Raw genomic sequence first — 25,152 nt, 5'->3', positions numbered from 1 at the left:
GCACTTCGCAGCAAGCAGTACGTAGATGATGGCTCTGACGTCGACCTGTAGAGGCGTACCATGTGGAGGCCCTTCCACTAAGGCCTTACGCCAATGAACGCAGATTATGTTGAAAAATAGAGTTTCGTAGCCAAAAGAGTGGGGAATAACATAGTGTATAGCAATCCTGAATAAAACCAACCTGCTTTAAAAAAAAAAAGTGTGTTGCGTTATTTATTGAACGCCCCTCTATATTTTCGCAACTCTTAATTATAGCCCATTTTATGTAATTTCTAATTAATAATTTATACACTATTTATAATTTATGAGGATCAGGTAAAATCTCTTCTTTATTATACGTCATACTAAAACCAAGGTATAGTAGCAGCCAAAGAATAATATATAGGTTGGTTGGTTGGGGGAAGAGACCAAACAGCGAGGCAGCGAGGTCATCGGTCTCATTGGATTACGGAAGGACAGGGAAGGAAGTCGGCCGTGCCCTTTCACAGGAACCATCCCGGCATTTGCCTGGAGCGATTTAGGGAAATCACGAAAAACCTAAATCAGGATGGCCGGACGCGGGATGGAACCGTCGTCCTCCCGAATGCGAGTCCAGTGTGCTAACCACTCCGCCACCTCCCTCGGTAATATATAGGTCTTACGTTACTTTCAGTTTGTTTAGGAAGTCTATACAATTAGTAATTTACCAGTAAAACCCAGATTCCTTAACGAATCGAACTCCTATGTATAGAATCGTTTCGAACGTCTGATTACAAATGAGTTAATGTGTTAAATATTTGCTTTAAGCATGTTAGCGAGAAAATTTTAGGAAAGTTTTGAAATTATGCTTAAAGTTGTCAGAAGTCGTTAAGATCTCTCATTATGAAACACTACATGAATATAACCTGGAAAATTTGCGTTATATTTTAAGCGGAAGCTTTTTTATCACGCATCTCAATGTTTATGATGCCATATCGCCTGAACTACCTGTCGTACAAAAATGTAATTTTTCAGGAACATTCAGTGGTGTATGTGGATAATGTCTGCAAACTGTTTGTGTTGTGAATAGCGTTAGTACTAAAGAAGTAATAAATTAAAACGTCATACCTGCTGATGCCGTTTTACTGCATGAATAGCGGAAATGTAGTGATGAACTTTTCTCCTTTCATCATTTTGTGGGGGCGCTATAGTCTGGAACCACGCGACCGCTACGGTCGCAGGTTCGAATCCTGCCTCGGGCATGGATGTGTGTGATGTCCTTAGGTTAGGTAGGTTTAAGTAGTTCTAAGTTCTAGGGGACTGATGACCTCAGAAGTTAAGTCCCATAGTGCTCAGAGCCATTTTTTTGTGGGGGGGTGTCTGCGAGGAAAAGCTCAAAAAGATTTGAGGAGCGCCGGAACAAAAATCGATAAATCCGCATTTGCTGTTAATACAGAAAGTAACAAATAGTGATCTCTAAATGGCTCCACAAGCTATAAAAAGAAGAAACACACCATATAACACTTGATGTCGCGTTGTGCTGAAAATTATTTTGTGGCAGCATGTATTATTACTCCCGTATCTCCCCCCTACAGCTCAAGCACGCGAATACAGCAAAAGTGGATATACCGGGTTTTGTTCCGGCGCTCCTCATTTTTAATTGTATGTAAAGTTTGTTAGAAGTCGCCAATTCTCAATTACTGGTTGAATACGTCCGGTCATTTACGTGCCTTCAATTCCCTTGCCTCGAGACATATACACAGTTTCTAACGTGGCTTAGTATGTTAAAACTATTAACATAAGATTATACATTTTAATGAGTATTACAGCATTTTAAATTCTTTCAGTAACTAGGTGAAATATTGAAAATCAAATTTTTGAACCCCTGGTAGATTTTAGAGGGGCAACCTGCAAATTGGTTGGGTTCCGGTTTCCGGGATAGTCGTTTAGTAATATACATATACATTTACTGCAACTTACACTTCATTTGTTGTGTGCAATACTTTTTATGAATACAGTTCATTTAAACAATATTTTACAGTAACGTTTCTTTTATTAACCCAACTGACAAGATTTAAAGTCTGCTAAAACAGCGTAACAAACTGCAGGAAGGTAGTGGATAGTGTTACGGGTGGGGAGGGAAAGGGGGGGGGGGTGTAGCGCAGCCTTGGCGGTTCTGTCAGGGGAGTAAGATCAGCTGTCAACAGCTCTGTGTATTTCTACGGAGTGCCAACGCGAACCTGCTGTCCGACGACCTCTACGGCATTCAGTAGCGTGGTAGTATACACAAGGGTTGCGCAACCTGGAGACACAGCTGGCGCACGTAATGCTGTGTGAGGCAGGCGCCTGCGCCACACAACTCCAATCACGTGTAACTTGCGCGCGCCAGTGGGAAGGTAGCGCGCGCGGCAAGCGGTTAGGCAGTTCCACTCCCTGCCGCCGCTCCGGTAAGTCCGCTGGAGCACTATTCGTTACTCGCTTCTCTGTCACATCTGCGGAAACTGATTGCACCTGGTGACAGAGCCCACCCGTTCCTCGAAATCAGTTTCGTTTTATATCCTTAATTTCCAGTGCAGTTATGAGGACAATTCAAACAGAAGTTAAGCATATTTTTTATAGATGGCAGCACTGAGCAACACGTCTGGCGCATGCGCAGAAGAATTTTCAGTACTAAGCGGTGGTGAAGACATGTTAGGGGAGACGTAAATGTGGGTGTGTATTGTTGGCGCGAATTATGAACTAACGCACTAGCTAGAAAAGTACTCCTCAGCTGAAGTGACACCAGTAATATGTGTTGAGATGAGAGTGCGTACACACAACATTGTCTGCAACCTGGGAGATGATGAGTTACCTTTCCTTACTCTGCGTGAAGTGCGAGACACTCACACGGCTTCATAAGTACGATCCAGTCATCACCTCGAAGAAATGAAGTTACGTAATTTTTTTGTTTGGTTTTTTGACAGTAGGTTCTGCAGCATGAGCTAAATCGAAATATATGATATTGTATAAGAAGTCAATTCCGGTAGCCGTAATGTAATCTTTATTTGCTTGTATTTAGAGGTCTCTGCACAACAAGGCTGCCTGTTTCGGTTTACAATGCCATTTTCAAGTGCACGTGCGGATGTTGTGAATAGTGAGTCGTATATACGTCTAGAACGTCATTTTTATAAAACATATTTTTGCTTAGGTTTAGGAGGATTTGACGATCATATGCGATCCAGAGCTGTCTGCTATGAAATAATATTATTATAATCACGTATTCTTTATAATACGAAAATTTTCATCACAATCGTTTGACAGCTGTTTGACAGTTGGGATACTTAGATATAGTGTTTTTGCATATTTTTCATCTTTGAAAGTCAGGGATGCCGTGTTTGTTGCAGAGATTTTATGTGGTTAAGAATTTTTTGTATATGTGTTGTCTATGATTTCATATGTTCATCCTTTCTCGTGGTCGAAAATTTCAAGAAAATGTTCTGAGTAGGGCTTGTGTTTCAGGGCAATTTGTTCATTGAGTAAGTCGTGTGGGAAAATTTTCGTATGTGTATTACTCAAAATTTTCCAAAATATTCATAGTACGTCATTTAGATACATTGTGTAAATTTTGTAGAGTTTTCAGTGTGTTCTGCTTTGTGGTTTTCATTCTTAAGATGTAGGTAGAAAGTTCATCGATTGCTTTCGCATGGTGTCATATGTTCTTTGAACATAATGTTGATGTTTCTTCCTGTTTGCCTGGTGCAGAATTACCTAAAGTTTTCACAAGAAATTTTATAGACTACTGAGTTCGAAAATTCTGAGATTTTGTTCTTTCCTGATCTTATTCGTGTTTTCAGATTACTGGTCGTGCGAAACGCTAATTTTACATTTGTCATATGTAAAAGTTCATTCGTTTTCTTCGTTATGTGACCTAGACATTTCGTTGACACATCTGTTACTTTTGTGATAGTTTTAGGTTCTTTTTTCAGTGTTGTATCCTTATGTATGGTTTGTAATTTTAGGTTTTGTTTGTTGGTTGTACATTCTGAGCAATATATTTCGGAGGAAATTATTTTTCTGTTCGTGCATTCTAGTGTCATAATTTACTTTTGTATTGCGCGTTGGTCGAGTGGCAAATTTACAGTTCTGTTGACCACTGATTTGAAAAATGCATATTTATGTGCATTCAGATGACAAGGATTTTCGTTAATCATGTTGTAGTGTTTGCTGATCAGTATATTTCTTATTTTATTTATTTTTAGGTCAAGAAAATAAATGAAGTTTGTTTCAGTTCATGTGGCAAAGTTTATTTTTGGATGTAAGTTGTGAAAATTTTTGGTATAGTTCTTGGACATCAGCACTGATACCATTTATTAGCAATAGGATACCCAGTACTTATCTGTAGTAATATACACTGAAGTGGCAAACAAACTGGTACAGGCATGCATATTCAAATACAGAGATATGTAAACTGGCAGAATATGTCGCTGCAGTCGGCAATGCCTATATAAGCAACAAGTATCTGGGGCAGTTGCTAGATCGGTTACTGCGGCTACAATTTCAGGTTATCAAGCTTTAAGTGAGTTAGAACGTGGTGTTATAGTCGACGCACGAGCAATGGCACACAGCATCTCCGAGGTAGCAATGAAATAGGGATTTTTCCGTAGACCATTTCACGAGTGTACCGTGAATAACAGGAATCCAGTAAAAAATCAAATCTCTGAAATCGCTGCGGCCAGAAAAGGATCCTGCAAGAACGGGACCAACGACGACTGAAGAAACTCGTTCAACATGACTGAAGCGCAATCCTTCCGCAAATTGCTGCAGATTTCAGTGCTGGACCATCAACAAGAGTCAGCGTGCGAACCATTCAACGAAACATCATCGATATGGGCTTTCGGAGCCAAAGGCCTGCTCGTGTACCCTTGATGTATGCACGACACAAGGCTTTACATCTCGCCTGGGCCTCTCAACACCGACATTGGACTGTTGATGACTGGAAAGGTGTTGCCTGGTCAGACGAGTCTCGTTTCAAATTATATGGACTTGTATGGGGTTGGAGACAACGTCATGAATCCTTGGACCCTGCATGTCAGCAAGGGACTGTTCAAGTTGGTCGAGGCTATGTAATGACGTGGGCCGTGTAATGTTGGAGTGATATGGGACCCCTGATACGTCTAGATACGACTCTGACAGATGACACATACGTAAGCACCTGTCTGATCACCTGCATCCATTGTACATTCCGACCGACTTGGGAAATTCCAGCAGGACAATGCGACAACTCACACGCCCATAATTGCTACTTAGTGGCTCCAGGAACACTCTTCTGAGTTTAAACACTTCCGCTGGCCACCAAACTCCCCAGACATGAACATTATTGAGCGTATCTCGGATGCCCTGCCCTCTCATACTCATGGATTTACGGACAGCCCTGCAGGATTCATGGTGTCAACTCTGTCCAGCACTACTTGAGAAATCGGTCGAGTCCATGCTATGTCATGTTGCTGCGTCACTTCTGCATGCTCGTGGGGGGCCCTACACGACATTAGGCAGGTGTACCAGTTTTTTTTACCCTTTAGTGTATAATTTTTCCCGGTAAGTTACTGTTGAAACTACAAAATTTTTCTTCTGTTGTATTTATAAATATGTCTGCAATCGTTTGTGCTATACTGTTGCCCATTGCAACCCCATCTGTTTGTATATCAAATTTCTTATTAAATTCAAATTAATGTTGAGAGAGGGTAAGTGATAGAAGAAATATGAATTAGTGGGTTTCCATGATAGATATTTTTCTGTATTGAAGAATGATATTTTTTATTGTATCTGTTTTTTCCGCAGCTTGTGTGTTGGTGTATAGACCTGTTATGTCGAATTAGTTCAGTTTCACAGTTTTAGGGATTTGTATGTCTTTGATGGTATGGACTAAGGTTCTTTAGTTTTTTATGGTGTATTTTTTGTATGTACCAGGTGATTATAATTAAACTGACAGTGTTTCGAGTGCTGCAGCGTGGGCTGTTTTATCACAGGCCTCTGAAACATCATACATATATTCATTAATTGGTGCCCAAGGAGAGTATACGTAAAAACTATAGTTCCACTGTCTACCACCAGGTGAAAATATGGCACTGTAAGCAGTCAGAATGTGGCGTGAATGCAGGAAAAGGCGAGGAACGATCAAGCACATAACGGTGGTTCTGGCACTTTTACCAAGATATGGTCACAACTTACAACATGCATTCATTATAGTCTCCCGATCAGCAGCATGCGGCATCCGTAATCCTAATTTTCGACAGTTGCTCGCACCATATCTAGTGTAATCAGAGCGATTATGTCGTCCTATACTATCCTTCATATAAGAAAGAGTCCAAATACATCCCTGATAGACACGATCGTTAAGAAATCACATGGATTTAGCTTGGGGAATCTTGATCTTGCCTAGAGATGAAGCAGTCATTACCGAAGGTTTCTCGAAGCATACCTTTCATCTGGCAAGCGACATGTGGTGTCGACCTGTCTTGCAAGAAAATAGTTGTGTGGACACAGCCGCGTTCGTGCAAAGCTGGAATCGTGTTTGCACAAGGAAGCCCTCACAACATGTAGATGTTACTGTACACCTAACAGGCCCACGAGGTGTCATCTCCCCAAAAGAAAAACAGACCGACAGTGATGGAGTTTGTGAAACGACACCACACAGTCACATAAGGTAAGTGCAATGGACTTTCCTGCGCAACATTTAGCGGAGTAGAACCCCATGTGCGACACTTCTGTACATTTGCGGCACTGTGCAGAGTAAAATGTGCCTCGTCCATCCAAAGAATATTCCCGAACCACATGTCATACATTTCGATTCGTGCCAAAAAACGAAGGGCAAAGTCAGGGCGTTGTAGCCTATCTTGGGGCTTCACTTGGCGCACATTATGAATCTTGTAGGTATACCAGTGTAAAATGTGCTACAAAATCTTTCGAACTGTTAACCAGCAGAGAGGCAATTCCCGTGACACAGCTCGAGCACTGGCTGCAAAATTTGAGGCAGGTGGTGCAAGGTCGGCTGTATCTGCAGCAACTTCAACAACTGCCAGTCTCCCTCTCTCTGCTGCACTAACCGATTCACGTGTTTCCTCAGATTTCTTGATCGTATTCTTTATCCAATTTATTGACATGAGGCCTCTTTGCAGCTGTTTCTGCTGGCGATATTCTCGCAATGCAGCGTTGCTATTGCCGCCGTTCTAACAAAACAACTTTACCGGCAGTACACGGTCTTACTCTCAATAGGTATTTCGTTTACTACGGAAAACTTCCACCTTCTGAACCCTTTACCCAACATTAACTTCACACAAGAAATCTACAAGTGGCAGACAGCATACTGATGTCAAAATAGGAAACATTTCGTATTCTGACTGCTTACAGCGCTATGATTTCACCTGGTGGCAGAAAGAGAAACTATTATTTTTCATCATACTCTACGAGCGCACCGATCTATGAGCATACGTACGATGCTTCAGCGTCCTGCGATGTACACAGCCTACACTGCAGCACTCAGAATATAATTAAAATTCAGCAGTCAGTTTAATTATGAGCACTGAATTATACCCACCCAGTATATAGGCTAGTTAACAATTTATTTACTTTTTTAGTTTTTTGGATTCTGATTGTGATGCACGTACGTACTCCTCGTACACATTGAAATCTGCTCGCCACAATACCATTGCACGCCACTAGAGGTGCCAAAACGAGATGGCGCACCCATTGATAAGTTGGAAATGGGCTGTGTCATTTTGTTTTGGCTTTCATAGAGGAGTGCAACTGTACTATGGCGCGGTGATTTCAGTATGTACCAGGACTGCAGACACGTACCACAAACAAATGAATTACGTAACTTAATTTTTTTGAGGTGATAATTAAAACTTTATGACTACCCCTCATATTGGTTTCCAAACCTACTGGGTTTAGGGACTTTCCAATTACGTCAGCTCTTCTTCCATTACCATTGATAGTAAATTATAATAATAATAATGCATTAAAGAAGCGTAATGGAAATATGTTGCCAGGGAAACCTACTCAGAAAGCCTGATGGTTAGGGCCAGTTTCTTACGGAAAACAGGAAGTCCAGGTACGGCACGAACTTCCATTAGCCCTCGAGGTGTTCGAAATTTCTGAGTATTGTGTCACGGTTATTTTATGTTGTTGCTTCTTTATTGATTTAATCGCTCATTTCATGCCACTGAAGCTAATCCAACTGAAATAACGAAATGAGAAGTCTTGCAAGGAGACAACATTTTCCAGGAAAGTGCTGTTAATGGAGACAGGTGACGACTAGTGGACTTCTGGCACTGGAGTCAAAAGCCAATCGTTCGGCAGCTCAGGCTTGGTTAACAGGAAGACTTAAAATGTTTAAACAATTTGAGGAGCTGCCATGAGTTGACAGAAACTGGGAAATTGGCCGGCAGCGCCACCGGGTTTTAAGATGCAAGTCATAGGTCTTCTAGGGATTACGTGGTGATTAGAAGTTTTTTCACCTGTACTCCACAGCTTTGATAATAACCATTTTATACTGGTTGTGTCTCGTAAGACATTAGAAACCTTTCATTTGGTGAACGATTCAAGGTATTCTAAACGAGTATTTCGGCAAATGATTGTATGCAGAGTACATGTATTTTTATTCTATGTTTAATCCTCTCAATTCGTATGAACCGAGGTATTGATGTATTTTTTTTAATGGAACGGTATAATTGCATTAACGTCTGTGGAAAGCTCTTGAAACGACGAGTACAGTGATACAACACTTGTTGATGTTAGGTGTGAAACGTTTCGTGACTGTATCCGGGAAATGTGCGAAAACTGAAAGGCTAGGTGACCGGAATCGGCCATTACGGTATACACGCCACCAAAGTGCGACTCTCATGCCAGGCTCCGCCGCTGTATCAAACCTTTGAACTCATTATTTTTTCCAAGAAAGCTGTTCACTTAAATATGAGTATGCACACACATTTGAAAAAGTGTTACTGTGCCGCTTCTGAAGTTAGTATATTCCATTTACAACATTCATAGCCGTCCCTGTACCTATGTCACATAAAGCAGGGCCACGAGAAAATACGAGGGGCGCTCAATAAGTAATGCAACATTTTTTTTTCTCGGACAATTTCGGTTACAAAAATGTGTAATTTGTTGTGGAACATCGAGGGATATTCACTCTTTAGCCCCTATAGTTTCATGAGATTCCGGTATGTGGCGGCTATATACATAGCCTTCAATAAGGCGTATGGAACGGAAGTACGTTCCAAGCAAAGAGCTATCATTCAGTTATTATTATTATTATTATTATTATTATTATTATTATTGACGGCCACCATCATATTCAACTAAAAATGAAAAATAAGGTGTCATGTGAATATCCTTAGATTTAACAACAAATGAAAAATAAATACTTGTTTTGTAAATAAAACTGCTTTTTCCTGCTGCTAGTTACTTTATTTATCCCATAAGCTTATCGCCTTCTTCTGTTCTAAGGCATCATCAGTGGGATCTGTAACGATACAGTTTTGTTAGTTTTAGATTATTAAACAGTTCACTTGGCAATTTTTTTTAAAAAAAGTAATTACTTAGGATTTGCTAATCTGCGTTTCCTCATTTCTGGTCTGGAGGTCGCACTACCACTTTTATCACTGCCATATAATCACATCTTTGTGTTCTCGACTTCCACACACTGTTCACCATGAGTCTCACCCTTTTTTGTGGTGGACTATTGTTCTTTTGTCAGTCGATACAACTATTTCATCGTACACTGTTTTTCACAACGTAAGTCCGCAGCTCGTGGTCGTGCGGTAACGTTCTCGCTTCTCACGCCCGGGTTCCCGGGTTCGATTCCCGGCGGGGACAGGGATTTTCTCTGCCTCGTGATGACTGGGTGTTGTGTGATGTCCTTAGGTTAGTTAGGTTTAAGTAGTTCTAAGTTCTAGGGGACTGATGACCATAGATGTTAAGTCCCATAGTGCTCAGAGCCATTTGAGCCATTTTTTTTCACAACGTAAATATTTCGACTCCATTACGTGTTTCATCTTCTTTGGTATGTTTACCTATTTGTTGCCAACCTAACAAAGTATATATTAGAGACTAACTTCTATTTATGATGTTTATACCGTGTGTGTGCATGAGTGAGAGAGAGAGGAGGATAGAGCCGGCGATTTTTTTTTTTGGGATGGGGGGTGAGGGCGGGTGTACTAGCTGTTAGCGAGTGGTTGAAATAAAGTTAAATTTACAATTGTAATATAATATTTGCATAACTGAAAATAAATTTAACGAACTGGAAAAAGAAAATTGAGTTTAGTTATTTAAAACTGTGTCATATGTTTATTGATTTCAAATATTTCCGCAGCCTATATCGTATGGGTGGCTTTCTGTTAACAGATGTCCTGCAAAGCTTGAATGTCACTTTCCTAAGAAGCCAAAGGTCGCTTCGTGACTAAGTAAATAATATTTTGTAGAGCATCAGGAAATTTGTTTCCGATTCAGTAATATTAGTACTAATGAACTGTGTTTGTTCCTGTAGAAACTTGAATTCTTTTGATTTTGATATGAACCTCGACCTAGGTAGCTTTGAACTTTATACTATTTTGCCTGCGCAGAGGTTTCTCCTGAAATATCAAGAAACCGGCTGGAGATGGTACAGTGACTGTTAACAGTGTACATGTTGTCGGATTTGCATTTTTTCTGAACGTAGGGCATTTATTACCGGACAGAGACTATTTTAAGCCTGCGTCGCGGATGAAAGCGAGGCTGTCGTCCCTTATTAAGGCTATTTAAAAAGTTGAGTCGTGCCGAGAACTGATCCGTGTCCGCTGATCAATATTGTAATCCATCGCATAATGCTCTCGCACATATATAGGACCGCGCTGAATCCAGTCGGCGGCGGCATTCGCACGGAAATTCGTTATGAAATTCGGTGGGATATAGGAGCTAATTAGATTTGTGTCAATCCATGGTAAAATTTTGCAGTAATTTGAGCATGGCTGTTCAGAAAATCACGTAGTCAGAATCTTCTTATTTTCTTTTTTTACTTTCTCTTTGTCTTTTTCTCGCATCTACGCACGGTCGGAATGGTTACTATGAACTTGGCATGGTTAATTTAAGGGGTGGCCGGGTGCCCTTCCTGCCGCCCGTTGTCCCCCGGGAGAGAATATGCGTACCATACGTCCAGTATTATCTATATGAAAGAGTGCGAAAATTTTCTGAATACTTGCGAATCGTGTAACTCAGGTGGGACTTGGGTCCCAGCCCGTTATTTACCTACTCGAATGTGGGAAACCGCCTAAAAACCACATCCACGCTGGCCGGCACACCGACCCCCGTGGTCAATCCACCGGAAGATTCGATGGGAGGTGGGGGGGGGGGGGGGGGGCGGCGCAGCTCCCCGTCCCGTAAGCTGCTCTGTAACGCGCACGGCTATGCGGGTGGGTATCGTATAGCTCAGAATGATGATTCGGTGGCACCTGTGGTGGACTGGTTAGATTTGTCTACGAACACTGATGACAGTCATCACAACGGATTTAGTTTTTTCTGTAAAAGCATGAATGTCAGATGAGAAACTCCTTGAATAAGTAAAGAGCAGTACTGACAGGCAGATCGCCAAAGTATGATAGTCGAAAGGGTTGCATCGCGCTGTAAGCTACAAGACATTTTTAAATAAATTGTAGAGAGTATTTAGTAGAAGAGGAAATTTGCCTACGAATTGAATACACATAGCCCAGCCGCAAACTGAATCGAAGGGTAGCAGCATCGTCGTGTTTACACCCAAGAATCAGGGAGGAAGAGAGGGATGGGGATAATAACAGCGTACTCTTACAAAAAAATGGTTCAAATGGCTCTGAGCACTATGCGACTAAATTTCTGAGATCATCAGTCGCCTAGAACTTAGAACTAATTAAACCTAACTAACCTAAGGACATCACACACACCCATGCCCGAGGCAGGATTCGAACCTGCGACCGTAGCGGTCGCTCGGCTCCAGACTGTAGCGCCGAGAACCGCACGGCCACTCCGGCCGGCGTACTCTTACAAGTGGAGTGCTTCTGCACAGGTGTCCCAACGCCAATACACATGAATTAAACTCAGACAGGCGCATTTGTTTGACAACACTCCTCACACAAGGTCACTGTACTGTGCCAACGTTTATTCACAGTTTCCGTATAAAACTAATGTACACTGCTGACCATTAAAACTGCAACCCCACGAAGGTGGAATACAAGAAACGTCAAACCGGCGAGAAGTGTGCTATCTACATTTATACTCCGCAAGCCACCCAACGGTGTGTGGCGGAGGGCACTCTACGTGCCACTGTCATTACCTCCCTTTCCTGTTCCAGTCGCGTATGGTTCGCGGGAAGAACGACTGCCGGAAAGCCTCCGTGCGCGCTCGAATCTCTCTAATTTTACATTCGTGATCTGCTCTGGAGGTATAAGTAGGGGTAAGCAATATATTCGGTACCTCATCCAGAAACGTACCCTCTCTAAACCTGGACAGCAAGCTACACCGCGATGCAGAGCGCCTCTCTTGCAGAGTCTGCCACTTTAGTTTGCTAAAAATCTCCGTAACGCTATCACGCTTACCAAATAACCCTGTGACGAAACGAGCCGCTCTTCTTTGGATCTTAGAAGTAACTGCTGCCAATGTTTGTTCCGCTATCATATAATCATCCAATAAAGGGTCCTTCTTTCTATGTATCGCAATACATTACATTTGTCTGTGTTAAGGGTCAGTTGCCACTTCCTGCACCAAGTGCCTATCCGCTGCCGATCTTCCTGAATTTCGCTGCAAATTTTCTAATGCTGCAACTTCCCCGTATACTACATCATCATCCGCGAAAAGCCGCATGGAACTTCCGACACTATCTACTAGGTCATTTATAAATATTGTGAAAAGCAATGGTCCCATAACACTCCTCTGCGGCACGCCAGAGGTTACTTTAACATCTGTAGACGTCTCTCCATTGAGAACAACATGCTGTGTTCTGTTTGCTAAAAAGTCTTCAATCTAGCCACACAGCTGGTCTGATAATCCGTAGGCTCTTACTTTGTTTATCAGGCGACAGTGCGGAACTGTATCGAACGCCTTCCGGAACTTTTTGGTTACTAAATTTCAATGAAACTGCCCATAGTAGGTAGGTGTAACGTCATCTACATTCTGTATCGGATTTAGACAGAGGCAGAATCATCGCCTATCGAGACTGTGGTGTCTCATTCCACTAAATTGCTGCCCGCGTCGTGCGAATGTTGAACCGATGGGTTCCGGAGGGCCAGTATCAACGCCATGCAGAATTTCAACGGTTTCACGTGACTAGCGCCAGAGGGATAGACACACTGAGGTGACAAACGCCGTGGGAGAGCGATACGCACATATACAGATGGCGATAGTATCGCGTACACAAGGTATAAAATGGTAGTGCATTGGTACAGCTGCCGGCCGAAGTGGCCGCGCGGTTCTAGGCGCTGCAGTCTGGAACCGCGAGACCGCTACGGTCGCAGGTTCGCATCCTGCCTCGGGCATGGATATGTGTGATGTCCTTAGGTTAGTTATGTTTAACTAGTTCTAAGTTCTAGGGGACTAATGACCTCGGAAGTTGAGTCCCATAGTGCTCAGAGCCATTTGAACCATTGGTACAGCTGTCATTTGTACTCATGTGATTCATGTGAAAGGTTTCCGACGTGATTATGGCAGCACGACAGAATTAACAGACTTTGAACGCGGGATGATAGTTGGAGCTAGACGCATGGGTCATTCCATTTCAGAAACTGTTCAATATTCCGATGTCCACAGTGTCAAGCGTGTTCCGTGAATACCAAACGCAGTGGCCGACGGCATTCACTTAACGAGCGAGAGCAGCGGCGTTTGCTTAGAGTTGTCAGTGCTTAGAGTGTTCTCAGTACCATTTGAAAGTGGGAAAACCTCTTCCTTTTGTAGTGCATACCCCCCACTTATTGCAGGGAATACAGGCTGCTGTGCTCATTTTCTAGGACAATTACTTTTTTCATGATATATGTCCATTGAATAACACTTAACAGAAATTGCAGAGAACGCAATCTAGAGCTTTCCTCCACTGTTCTACCTGTCTCTTTCTCATACCAGGAGACTCTTCTGCCCCATTATTTAAGGTGATCTTCCCTGAACTCCTTTCTTAAGTTCAGGAGTAAATTCCTTATTAAAATCTTCTCCATTCATTTCTGTGTCGAGATTATGCTAGTAGTTGTTTGACCTCATCGTGTGTCGTACTGCAGGGAATATTATACTGCACGGCCAGCGGGCATTTCTTCTTTGTTGGCTCACAGGTGACCTCTGCTTTCAATTTCTCGTATTCGATTTTTTTTACATCTTTTACGGTAACAACATCCACTATTAAGATGTTCTCAGTTGATCGAATACTGTTTTATTTTTAGTTGCTCTTTCTTACAAGGGAACCTCCCCATCGCACCCCCCTCAGATTTAGTTACAAGTTGGCACAGTGGATAGGCCTTGAAAAACTGAACACAGATCAATCGAGAAAACAGGAAGAAGTTGTGTGGAACTATGAAAAAAATAAGCAAAATATAAAAACTGAGTAGTCCATATGTAAGATAGGCAACATTAAGGATAGTGTGCGCTCAGGAGCGCCGTGGTCCCGTGGTTAGCGTGAGCAGCTGCGGAACAAGAGGTCCTTGGTTCGAATCTTGCCTCGAGTGAAAAGTTTAATTTTTTATTTTCAGACAATTATCAAAGTTCACTCTCCAAAATTCCAGGACATGTTCAGATTTGCTTGGACATATGCAGGATTTGACGGTCTACACACGGATAAATTTGAAAACGTTAAAACATATGTTTTGACAGAGCACAGGGAAAACTGTGCGACTGTGAAACTGTTGCATTCATTTGTTGCAGTTTTATGTGACAAACTCTTATGTTTCTCATCACTTTTTTGGGAGTGATTATCACATCCGCAACAAAACCTAAATCGGGCAAGGTAGAAAATCTTTTTACCCATTTGCCAAGTGTACAAGTTAGGTGGGTCGACAACAAATTCATGTCATATGACGCACATGCCATCACCAGTGTCGTACAGAATATATCGGACGTGTTTTCCTGTGGGGGAATCGGTTGACCTATGACCTTGCGATCAAATGTTTTCGGTTCCCATTGGAGAGGCACGTCCTTTCGTCTACTAATCGCACGGTTTTGCGGTGTGGTCGCAAAACACAGACACTAAATTTATTACAGTGAACAGAGACGTGAATGAAGGAACGGACAGATCATAACTTTTGCGAAAATAAAGAAAGTAAACTTTTCGCTGGATGGAAGGCCTGAACCGAGTACCTCTCATTCCACAGCTGCTCACGCTAACCACGGGACCATGGCGCTCCTGAGTTCGCCCTCTCCTTGGTCTTGCCTATCTTGCTCATGAACTACTCAGTTTGTATATTTTGCTTATTTTTTTGATAGTTCCACACAACTTCTTCCTGTTTTCTCGATTGATCTGTGTTCAGTTTTTAAAGGCCTATGCACTGTGCCAACTTATAACTAAATCTGAGTGGGGTGCGATGGGGAGGTTCCCTTGTTAGGACCGATTACTTTAGGGACAGTTTCCCTAACTTTCTTGATATCTTTCACTTTCTTCGGTTTGACACATCCCGTCAACCCTTGCTTGCCCACTTTCTCGTCTATGTTTTTACTTCACCGTCTGAATTGTGAGACCATTGTTGAAGCCACTGAGGTATACAATTTTTGAACTTTTTTCCACATTCTCCACCCTGCCAACGAGCCTCGCCTGTGGTATAGCCCAAAATATTAATCCTTCTTTAAACGCTAACATTTTAGCTGTCGTTATATTCTGTCCGACAATTTTTTTTATTTCTGGTCCAGGAAACGGGACAGGTATTGGTAAGTTGCCTCAATACTCACGTCACTAGACCCAGTAGCATATGAACTGCCCGACGCTCCGGTGTCCTTGTCCTTGTCCTTGTCCTTCTCTTTTCGAAGCAACGGTTAGAAGTTGCTCACCAGCTGACGGACTGCACTGACAGGTCGGAGCAGATGTTGCGACACGGCGCCCGCTAACTTAGCTTGTGGGCGTGACGTGATGCCGGCTGCGACTGTTTCTGCTCACAGTGGAATGTGGACCGTCGCGTAGGCTCAGCACTGTTCAAGTGTACTGCTTGTTCGGTTGTTCGGCGGAGGAGCTAGCGTCTCGCGATGCCGGAGACACCATACTCACCACAGAAAAAAAGCTTCAAAGTTTGTTTATATTGAACCAGAGACTTAGACGAAACGTTTTGTTACTAACTACGAAGCACTGGCACTCAACTAACTGCACACACAAGAGGGGTTTGCTTAATCACTACCCTATTCAGTACGAAATCTATACTTCACTATGAACCGAAGTTACGGCACGTCTCAGACGAACGCCATCTTGACTCCCTCTCGATACAGAGGATGTTTAACTGGTGTCTTCTCCAGATCTCTACTTCATTGTTATCTTTTACATATATATCTATACTCCGCAAGCCACTTTGCAGTGTATGGCGGAGCATACTTTGTTTACCAATGTCACTTACCCCCTATCCTGTTCCAGTCACTAATAATTTCCGAGATGAACGATTGCCGGTATGCCTCCGTGTTGACTCGAATCTCTGTAGCTTCATGTTCATGCTCTTTCCGTGATATGTACAGTCTTAGACATAAAAACCGACCGCCGGCCGGCCGCGACAGAGACTAAGTCCGAGTCGTTCACTTAAGGTGGCCAATAAAACTGACCGCCCCTGACAACTCTAATAAGTCCGGCCATCTGCACAATCTGGCAACACTGTAAGATGCGGAAGTGTTAGGAGGAAGTATTGTCTACTTGCGAGTTGTTCTCTGATTGTGTGAGCCCGTGGTCTGGTGGTAATCGTCGTGCGTTCTAAGCATATAGTCGCCTGTTCGCGTCAGACTGAAAAAAAAATTTTTTTAACCACATTTCGGTCTAACGTTATGAGTCTGATTGAACATCGAAGATAATTCGCTTAACATTCTACCCACCAGCCATAACAACTATTCCAGAAGCAATTCCGCACGACAGCTCGTGGCTGCGTCGCGATCGTAACGGCTTACGCTCGACCGTTTCTTCGCGCTGCAGCGGCTACCGGCCACCGGCCAGACGCCACCCGCCGCCTGAAATCCGGCGCCACCCACGTGAACGCGGCGTCACGCTGTCAGTGTATGTACATATTAACTGTCATTTTCGAATTTGAAGTTCTAGTTATCATCTTAAAGTTAAGCATTGGATTTTGCATACTTGAAAATCATGAACTACAGTTAAGCATTGTAAAATTGAGTCGCAAGTGGAAAAAGGTGTAACATCTGCAACACAACGTTTACTTTTGGTATAACAGAGGGGTGAATGCAGAGAAGGCAGCTAGAAAGATTTGAACTGTGTGTGGAGCGAGTGCTTTTGGGTAAAATACGCCAGAAAAAGATATTCTTGTTTCAACAAAGATAGTTCTGGCATGAATGATTTTCCACATTATGGAAGTCTCGACTACTGATATATATGATAGATTACCATTTTACCATCATGCGACATTTACATTCAACAGGCAAAGTTCAGAAGTCTGGTGTAGGAGTACTGCATGCTCTAATTCGAAACAGCTAAAATCAACGGACTATTATTGAACGTCATCAGGTCGCTCATTGAGCATTCCTATGCAGTACTGTTACTGGTGACGTGTTATGATGCCTTTATCGTTAACTTCCTAAGAAAAAATGAAAGGCTGAGCTCCACCAAAAGACGTAAACTCGAGCAAAGAGTAGTGTGAACATAATATTTTACATCTGATAGCTCCAAAAGTGTGTTTTGGGCTACGAATTCTGCCCCAAGGGGTGTGTGCAACACAGCTGGAATTTGTTGCTAACAACTGAGACACCTTTCGGTCGCAGTGTAAGAAAATCGAGCAACAAAACTACATCACCTGTACTACTGCATGATGACGCACTCTGTTAATTTGAGAAACAAAAGTATCCAGGAGATTGATAGAAAAGTCGTCTCTCAGGCACTTTTATTGATAGGGAAATCCTCTCTCAAGCACTTGTCCCTCTCGTCATATATTCGTAAAATTTTCCTTTCCCGCTCTTGATCGATCAACCGTAAGGGCAATTCATTTCTAGACGAAAATACTCTTGAAACTACTCTGGTTTAATGACATCGTTAGAAGCAGCAGGTTTCTACGGGCGTAGAATGTGTAAACAACTTTAGCATTGTCAGATTGTTTTAGATATCGTGAAAGAAAATGCTGCTGCTGATTAATTTCTCTTTGATGATTACTGTTGCGTTTCGTAAACTAATGGAAAATGCAATTAAAATATTCACTGTACTAATACAAATTAAATTCAGCTTACTACAGAAACATCACGACAGCAGTATATCTTAATAAGGACATCACACACACCCATGCCCGAGGCAGGTTTCGAACCTGCGACCGTAGTGGTCGCGCGGTTCCAGACTGTAGCGATCCATTAAGTTTCTGTAAGACGATTGAGCCTATTTTAACACGAATTAGTATGATATTACCGACTTCGAAATAATTTGTATTTACTTCACGTCCTGGAACCGCGCGACCACTACGGTCGCAGGTTCGAATCCTGCCTCGGGCATGGGTGTGTGTGATGTCCTTAGGTTATTTAGGTTTAAGTAGCTCTAAGTTCTAGGGGACTGATGACCTCAGAAGTTAAGTCCCATAGTGCTCAGAGCCATTTGAACTTCATTTCCTGTATCATTCGCAAGTATTATGAAAGTGTGGCAATTCATAGATAATATTATGTATTCACAACAACAACAAATATGTCGGCAGAAAACAAAAGTGGCATTATGAAATTGGCAGTACCTTAAGGTTTTCGCTCTGACACTAATGGTTACTGAAAATAGCAAGATGAATTTTTCTCGATCGTTGTCTTACGATTCCCTTATTGAGTTTGTATCTGCCTGCTTGTAACTCTGCTACAAAAGAATTAAAAATCTGGCTTTCAGCGAGTCTCGAAAGGCGAACGAAAGCAGCTTGCACCTGGTAGCCAAGCATGTTACTTGAGAAATGGTATTTTCCTAAAGTGGGAAGACATCCTTTAGTGATTGAATTGTTGGAAAATGTCAGTCAGACGTGTGCCGTTGGTCTAAGCGTTTCGGTGTGTCTGGATTTTGGGTTCAACGGATTGAGTAGCCCTTCAGGATTGTGTTAGTGTTTGGTTCAAAATGGTTCAAATGGCTCTGAGCACTATGGGACTTAATGTCTTAGGTCATCAGTCCCCTAGAACTTAGAACTACTTAAACCTAACTAACCTAAGGACATCACGCACATCCATGCCCGAGGCAGGATTCGAACCTGCGACCGTAGCGGTCACGCGGTTCCGGACTCGAGCGCCTAGAACCGCACGGCCAGTGTTTGGTTCACCCCAAGTATTTGATTTCCTCGGTACCACCCATATGGGAGAGGGTTTCCCCTACCGGCCACACGGGGTTTTTATTATTATATTATTATTATTATTATTATTATTATTATTGTCATTATGTCATCAGCAAATCCGATATGGTGTATCTTCCCACCACTGAAATAGATGTGTATTGTTCGATTCAGTATTTCCATCACATAAATATGGGTTATAATTACGTTACATTGCTGCTAGTAGACATATCTCTCACTTATTCTTAGATAGTTGTAACCTGTTACTCCATCATAGGAATTTATGTGCGCAGCATTGTTGCAATACAGACGTTCGAATTATCCGATTTCTGTAATTTCATTTCGATACCAGATCGTTCTAATCGGATTCAGCCAGTCAGTCTTAATGTAGATATCCGACTACGACTCTCATCATTTAATAGACTGGGTAAACCGCATTCTTAATCGGACTGTTGAATTTAGATCACTTATCTATGACAGGGCCTGAATTCTTAAACACTGTGGAAAATAATAATACAATGTGCTTATTACAAACACGTTATGTAAATATAAATATATGAACTAACGAGATAACAGTTTATTTACAGGAGCAGAGCCCCATCTATCATAGCAGAGCAGTGCGAGGTGGGTTTCAGGGCCAAGAGAGGATAAAGCTGTTGCCGTTTGTTCCACGATCACCGAACATCAACCAGATAGAGAATATGTGGGCAGAGGTAACAAGCTCATTGTGATGTGGACCTACAAATGCAAGAGACCTTTGGACGAATATAGAAAACGTATGGTGGGAAATAAACCACACTGTCGACTACTTACGTAATGATCGTGGGTGGTTTGGTTACTAAAAGTATACTCGTCCACAAAACCCATGTGGACAATTATCTGCTAATCGGTCAAGCTTTGCTTTGTCGCAGTTCTTTAGCATGCAAGTCCATTTACTTTCAGTCTCCTCCTTACAATTCTTGCAGTGCAAGGTAATTGAAAAATCTCATCCACTCGACGCCAGCTGAGGAATTGACTGGTGCATGTGTTGTTCAACAGACAGTAATTGTCACCCTCACTGGAATCAGTGACTGTTTGTGTGTGAGTGTGTGTGTGTGCGTGTGTGTGTTTTCGTGTACACGCACAATCTGAATCAATACTATTAACATTAGAGAGACAACCAACAATAAATATTGCATCAAATATGACTGTAAAGTACTTTAATGCGATGGGAAGTTACAAACTGAATTTTTACCCAACCCACGATCTGCATATTACGTTAAGTAAGATGTATTAACTTCATAGTATCGTTAGCAGAGACAGTGCGCTCTTGTTGTCGAAACTCGCGACAAGTGCAGCGATTAGCAGTGCCCAATGCCGCCGCGATTTGTTTATGTTGGCTGAGCGTGGACACTGCAGCAGACGCTTCGCCATAAACAGGAAGAAATCACCTTGGCTCTGGCTGCAGTGAGCGGATATCACTTCCTGCGTGATCTTGTAGTAACCAACGCGAGACTCTACTCACAGGTGCCATGGAGCAATTGCAACGGGTATCATGTCATTAGTCATCAGAATATTAACCCGTGATGAAATGCCCACTCTATTTGAATCCCAAGAAAAAAGGAACCTTCTCGCAAAGGAATGTGAGGTGATATTAAAATTTATCCAACAAACAAAAATTAACTGCAGGGCTTTCATGTATACAGCAGTAGCACACAAGGAAATATTATGTCTTGGAAGCTTATATTTCATTTCCTATTCTCATATTAACGCCCTTGTTTTAGTATGAAGTGAGAAAATAAACACGGAAAACTAAAGTTCCTTAGAAGCATCTCAGTCATTTCCTCTTCTCATATCATAACTTTTGTTTTAGTATGAAGTAAAAAAATAAACAGTTTAGGGTTGTGAAGCATAATATGACACCAGATTCTTATCGTAGGCGCTATCGGAAAAGCGAAAAGCAGAGAGCTGTCCATTCTTTTGTCCAACAGTCTGTCTCCTTTCATGCATTACTCCCGCTAGGAGATTCTTATTTAAGGACTTGTGGGCATCAAGTTCTTCAGCAGAACAAGCCTTATGTTAGTGTGCTAATTACGGTATGGAAAAAATGCAACAAAGACCATTTCCCCTAGAGCAGTGGGATATTTGCACATGTCTGTATTCAGCAATGACTGCCAGCTGCCACAACACCTCACAGAATCCATGCGGCAGGCAGCACAAATGTGCGTGCACTTCAGACTTCATTCAGTAAGACGTCAGGAGATGGATGGAAACGTCAAATTAACGTCGCTTTCCGAGTCGTCTTCAATCCAGAATGAGGTGTTATTAAGGTAGTTGAGCGTTCTAGCAATTACACTTTTATAATTCCCATATGAGCATTCCGATAGCCTAAAGAACCCGTTAGTGTGAAACCATCGGGAACTGCATTAATATCAAACTGCAAGAACTTGAGACAATACGTGGACTCTTCTCTTCACTGGGTGACCTATAACTGTTATTTAGGATTCTCTCCGTCCTAGGCGTAATGCAAATGGAACTTCAGAGGCGGTTTCCGCTATTCTTGACAAACATCAGCAACTTGTAAGCACTGCGAGTTACAACTGCGTGATGATAATGGTTCAGGTTGTCAGTAGTTGTGGTGGTGTTATGCTGTCAAACTGTTTACAGTAACGTTAATGGTGGCCAACATAATTTAGCGCTGACTACCTACGTAAGATAGTGTTGTGGCGTCGTCACTTCTATTTATTTGGCCTCAGCCTGAGTAATCCGATTTAACGAACATAGTACTCTATTCGCGGGCTGCTAATGATACAGTATGACTACAGAGATCATCGTGCGGGTATTACATTAATTCTGCAATGAATTGCTTAACAAATATTACCCTCAGCTATGCAGCTGGAATGACTCATTACACAGGTACTCTATGTTGCACTTGGTTAAGTGATCAGTTCGTTGCAATCCTGCTTCTTCTGTAAAAACTTGTTTACTTAAAAAAATGGTTCAAATGGCTCTTAGAACTATGGGACTTAACTTCTGAGGTCATCAGTCCGCTAGAACTTAGAACTGACAACTGACTGGTCGAATGCACATCTATTCTTTACAGCTGTTAGTTCACGCTGACGTCGCTTATAAGCCAAGAGTAAAATAAGTCTCACAGATTCTTCGGCGCACAGTGTAGATGCAAAGGAAGACTGTACTGCAAAAGAATGAGTTATCTCTCCTCGGGGCAACACACATGACCAGAGAGGTCCTTTCGTAATGGAAAAACAATGAGATTGAAAGGTGAACATCCACTATATTCACCACATTCCACACCCCCGTGATTTACACCCGTTCCCGCTTCTGAGCAGTTTTTCACAGACCACTGAATGTAACGAAGAAGCTATGACGGCGGTAGATGTGTATTTTCCATATCTTTCAGTGCTGGAAAGGCGTCCGCGGTGTACAAGGACTGGGACATTACGAAATTTTTGGGAAAGGTTGTCAGCAGACTATTTGTTATTTACATCTCTTTTAAATCTCTCCAAATACTAAGCATAGGTAGTCAACTTCATTGACCTCGTATTTGAAAATATGGCTGAAATTCTTGTTGCATATTCGATTCTCGTTTCGACAAAACAAACTACATGTTGTGGAGATCTGGAGATAGTCTTTATAAATTCTAGAAACCTTTCTTTGTTATAAATATGCAGGCCGCTGTGGCCGAGTGGTTCTAGGCGCCGCGCGGGATTAGCCGAGCGGTCTAGGGCGCTGCAGTCATGGACTGTGCGGCTGGTCCCGGCGGAGGTTCGAGTCCTCCTCGGGCATGGGTGTGTGTTTGTCCTTAGGATAATTTAGGTTAAGTAGTGTGTAAGTTTAGGGACTGATGACCTTAGCAGTTAAGTCCCATAAGATTTCACACACATTTGAACTTTTGGTTCTAGGCGCTTCAGTCCGGAACCGCGCTGCTGCTACGGTCGCAGGTTCGAATCCTGCCTCGAGCATGGATGTGTGTGATGTCCTTAGGTTAGTTAGGTTTAAGTAGTTCTAAGTTCTAGGGGACTGATGACCTCAGAAGTTAAGTCCCATAGTGCTCAGTGGCATTTGAACCATTTTTGTTATAAATATATCAATAAAAGGGTAATGTTTACATCTATATCTACGTGATTACTCTGCTATTCACAGTGAAGTGCCTGGTAGAGAGTTCAATGTACCACCTTCATGCTGTCTCTCTACCGTTCCACTCTCGAACGGCACGCGGGAAAATGAGCACTTAAATTTTTCTGTGCGAGCCCAGATTTATCTTATTTTATTGTGATAATCATTTCTCCCTATGTAGGAGGGTAGCTCTGTAGTAGGTCTGTTCGAGTGTGCAATCTTTCCGTGCATATTATAGTTTTAATTTAGGTTAGTCGAGCCAACGGCGTTGCCACAGTGGTAACACTTGTTTCCGTCAGATCACCGACGTTAAGCGCTGTAGGGCTCGGGTATGAACATGGATGGATCACCGTCCGGGCTGCCGAGTGCTGTTAGCAAATTGGATGCACCCAGCCCTTGTGAGGCCAGTTGAAGAGCTACCGTGTGTCGGACCGAGACTCGAACTCGGTACCTTACGCGGGTCGTGAGTCGTACTTCGGTAGCTCGCGGTCAGATGGTAGAGCACTAGCCCCGAGTTCGAGTCGCGGTCCGCAGAGAGTTTTAATCTGCCAGGAAGTTTCATATCAGCGTACACTCCGCTGCAGAGTGAAAATTTCATTCTGGAAACATCCCCCAGGCTGTTGCAAAGCCATGTCTCCGCAATTTCCTTTCTTCCAGGCGTGCTAGTTCTGCAAGTTTCGCAGGAGAGCTTCTGTGAAGTTCGGAAGGTAGGAGACTAGGTACTGGCGGAAGTGAAGCTGTGAGGACGGGGCGTGAGTCGTGCTTGGGTAACTCAGTCGGTAGAGCACTTGCCCACGAAAGGCAAAGGTCCCGAGTTCGAGTCTCGGTCCGGCACGGTTTTAATCTGCCAGGAAGTTTCAGCTACTTGGTTGATAATTAGTGGCACCGGTCACGAAAACTGACAGTGGCCGGGAGAGCGGTGTGCTGACCACATATAACTCCGTATCCGCATCCGGTGACTCCTAAGGACTGAGGATGACACGGCGGCCGGTCAGTACCATTAGGCCTTCAAGACATGTTACGTTCGTCGAGAATGCATACTAACTTTTAACCAGTATTAAAGTGGTGGATGTGTTTTATGCCAACTTACACCTCTGATTGGGTACCGCATTGCAAGACACGGGTATATTGTTACAAATTATTTCTTGAGGCTTAATGATGTAATATAACAACTGTTTTCCTTCATATTTGTGCTTATTTACGTAGAACTTTAATACAAATTATGGTGTGCGCATTACACTCAAATTTATTCTTAAACTAGGAATAGACATAACAACAAATTAACTTGATCGGAAACTTTAATCACCAAACTTAAGAGAGAAGTATGCGTGATCGCTATCCACTTTCATAATCGTTATCTGAACTTGCTAGTATGTTGCAGAAAGAGTGGTATAAGCTTCCCTTGAAAACCATTCAGGACCTGTAATTATCCATTCCGAGACGACTGAAAGCCGCTTTCAATGCCATCAGTTTTCCTACGCTGTATTAGACGTGGTAACGTTTTGTGTTCTGGTGTTTCCATATTTCTGTCCACCCCAAAAATACGACAAAAATTCTGCTCTGAGCATCCGATTTTTGTATACATTTTTAAAGCAAAAAAGCTAACTCAAGCAGACACTTCAGACAGCAGAAATAAATTTGCGAAACACAA

The 25,152-nt window shown here is 42.5% G+C and overlaps 1 protein-coding gene across 2 annotated transcripts in view; it reads left to right on the top strand.

Annotated features, from left to right (window-relative positions):
- The window catches only part of LOC126184712 (1-acyl-sn-glycerol-3-phosphate acyltransferase alpha), a 683,439-nt gene that overhangs the window by 333,526 nt on the left and 324,761 nt on the right, over positions 1-25,152 (top strand). The window contains exon 1 of one of the 2 annotated variants that reach the window (XM_049927234.1): positions 2,295-2,405. The exons of the other annotated variant lie outside the window; for it this stretch is intronic. The gene's annotated coding sequence lies outside the window, so the exon portion shown is untranslated. Of the gene's footprint in view, positions 1-2,294; positions 2,406-25,152 lie in introns of those variants that run through there. 2 annotated transcript variants of the gene reach the window in all.

The sequence above is a fragment of the Schistocerca cancellata genome, chromosome 4 (assembly GCF_023864275.1).
Source record: "Schistocerca cancellata isolate TAMUIC-IGC-003103 chromosome 4, iqSchCanc2.1, whole genome shotgun sequence".
In the NCBI taxonomy this organism is placed as follows: domain Eukaryota; kingdom Metazoa; phylum Arthropoda; class Insecta; order Orthoptera; family Acrididae; genus Schistocerca; species Schistocerca cancellata.
The sequence above is the reverse complement of the archived record's forward strand: the minus strand, read 5'-3'. Positions and strand labels throughout refer to the sequence as shown.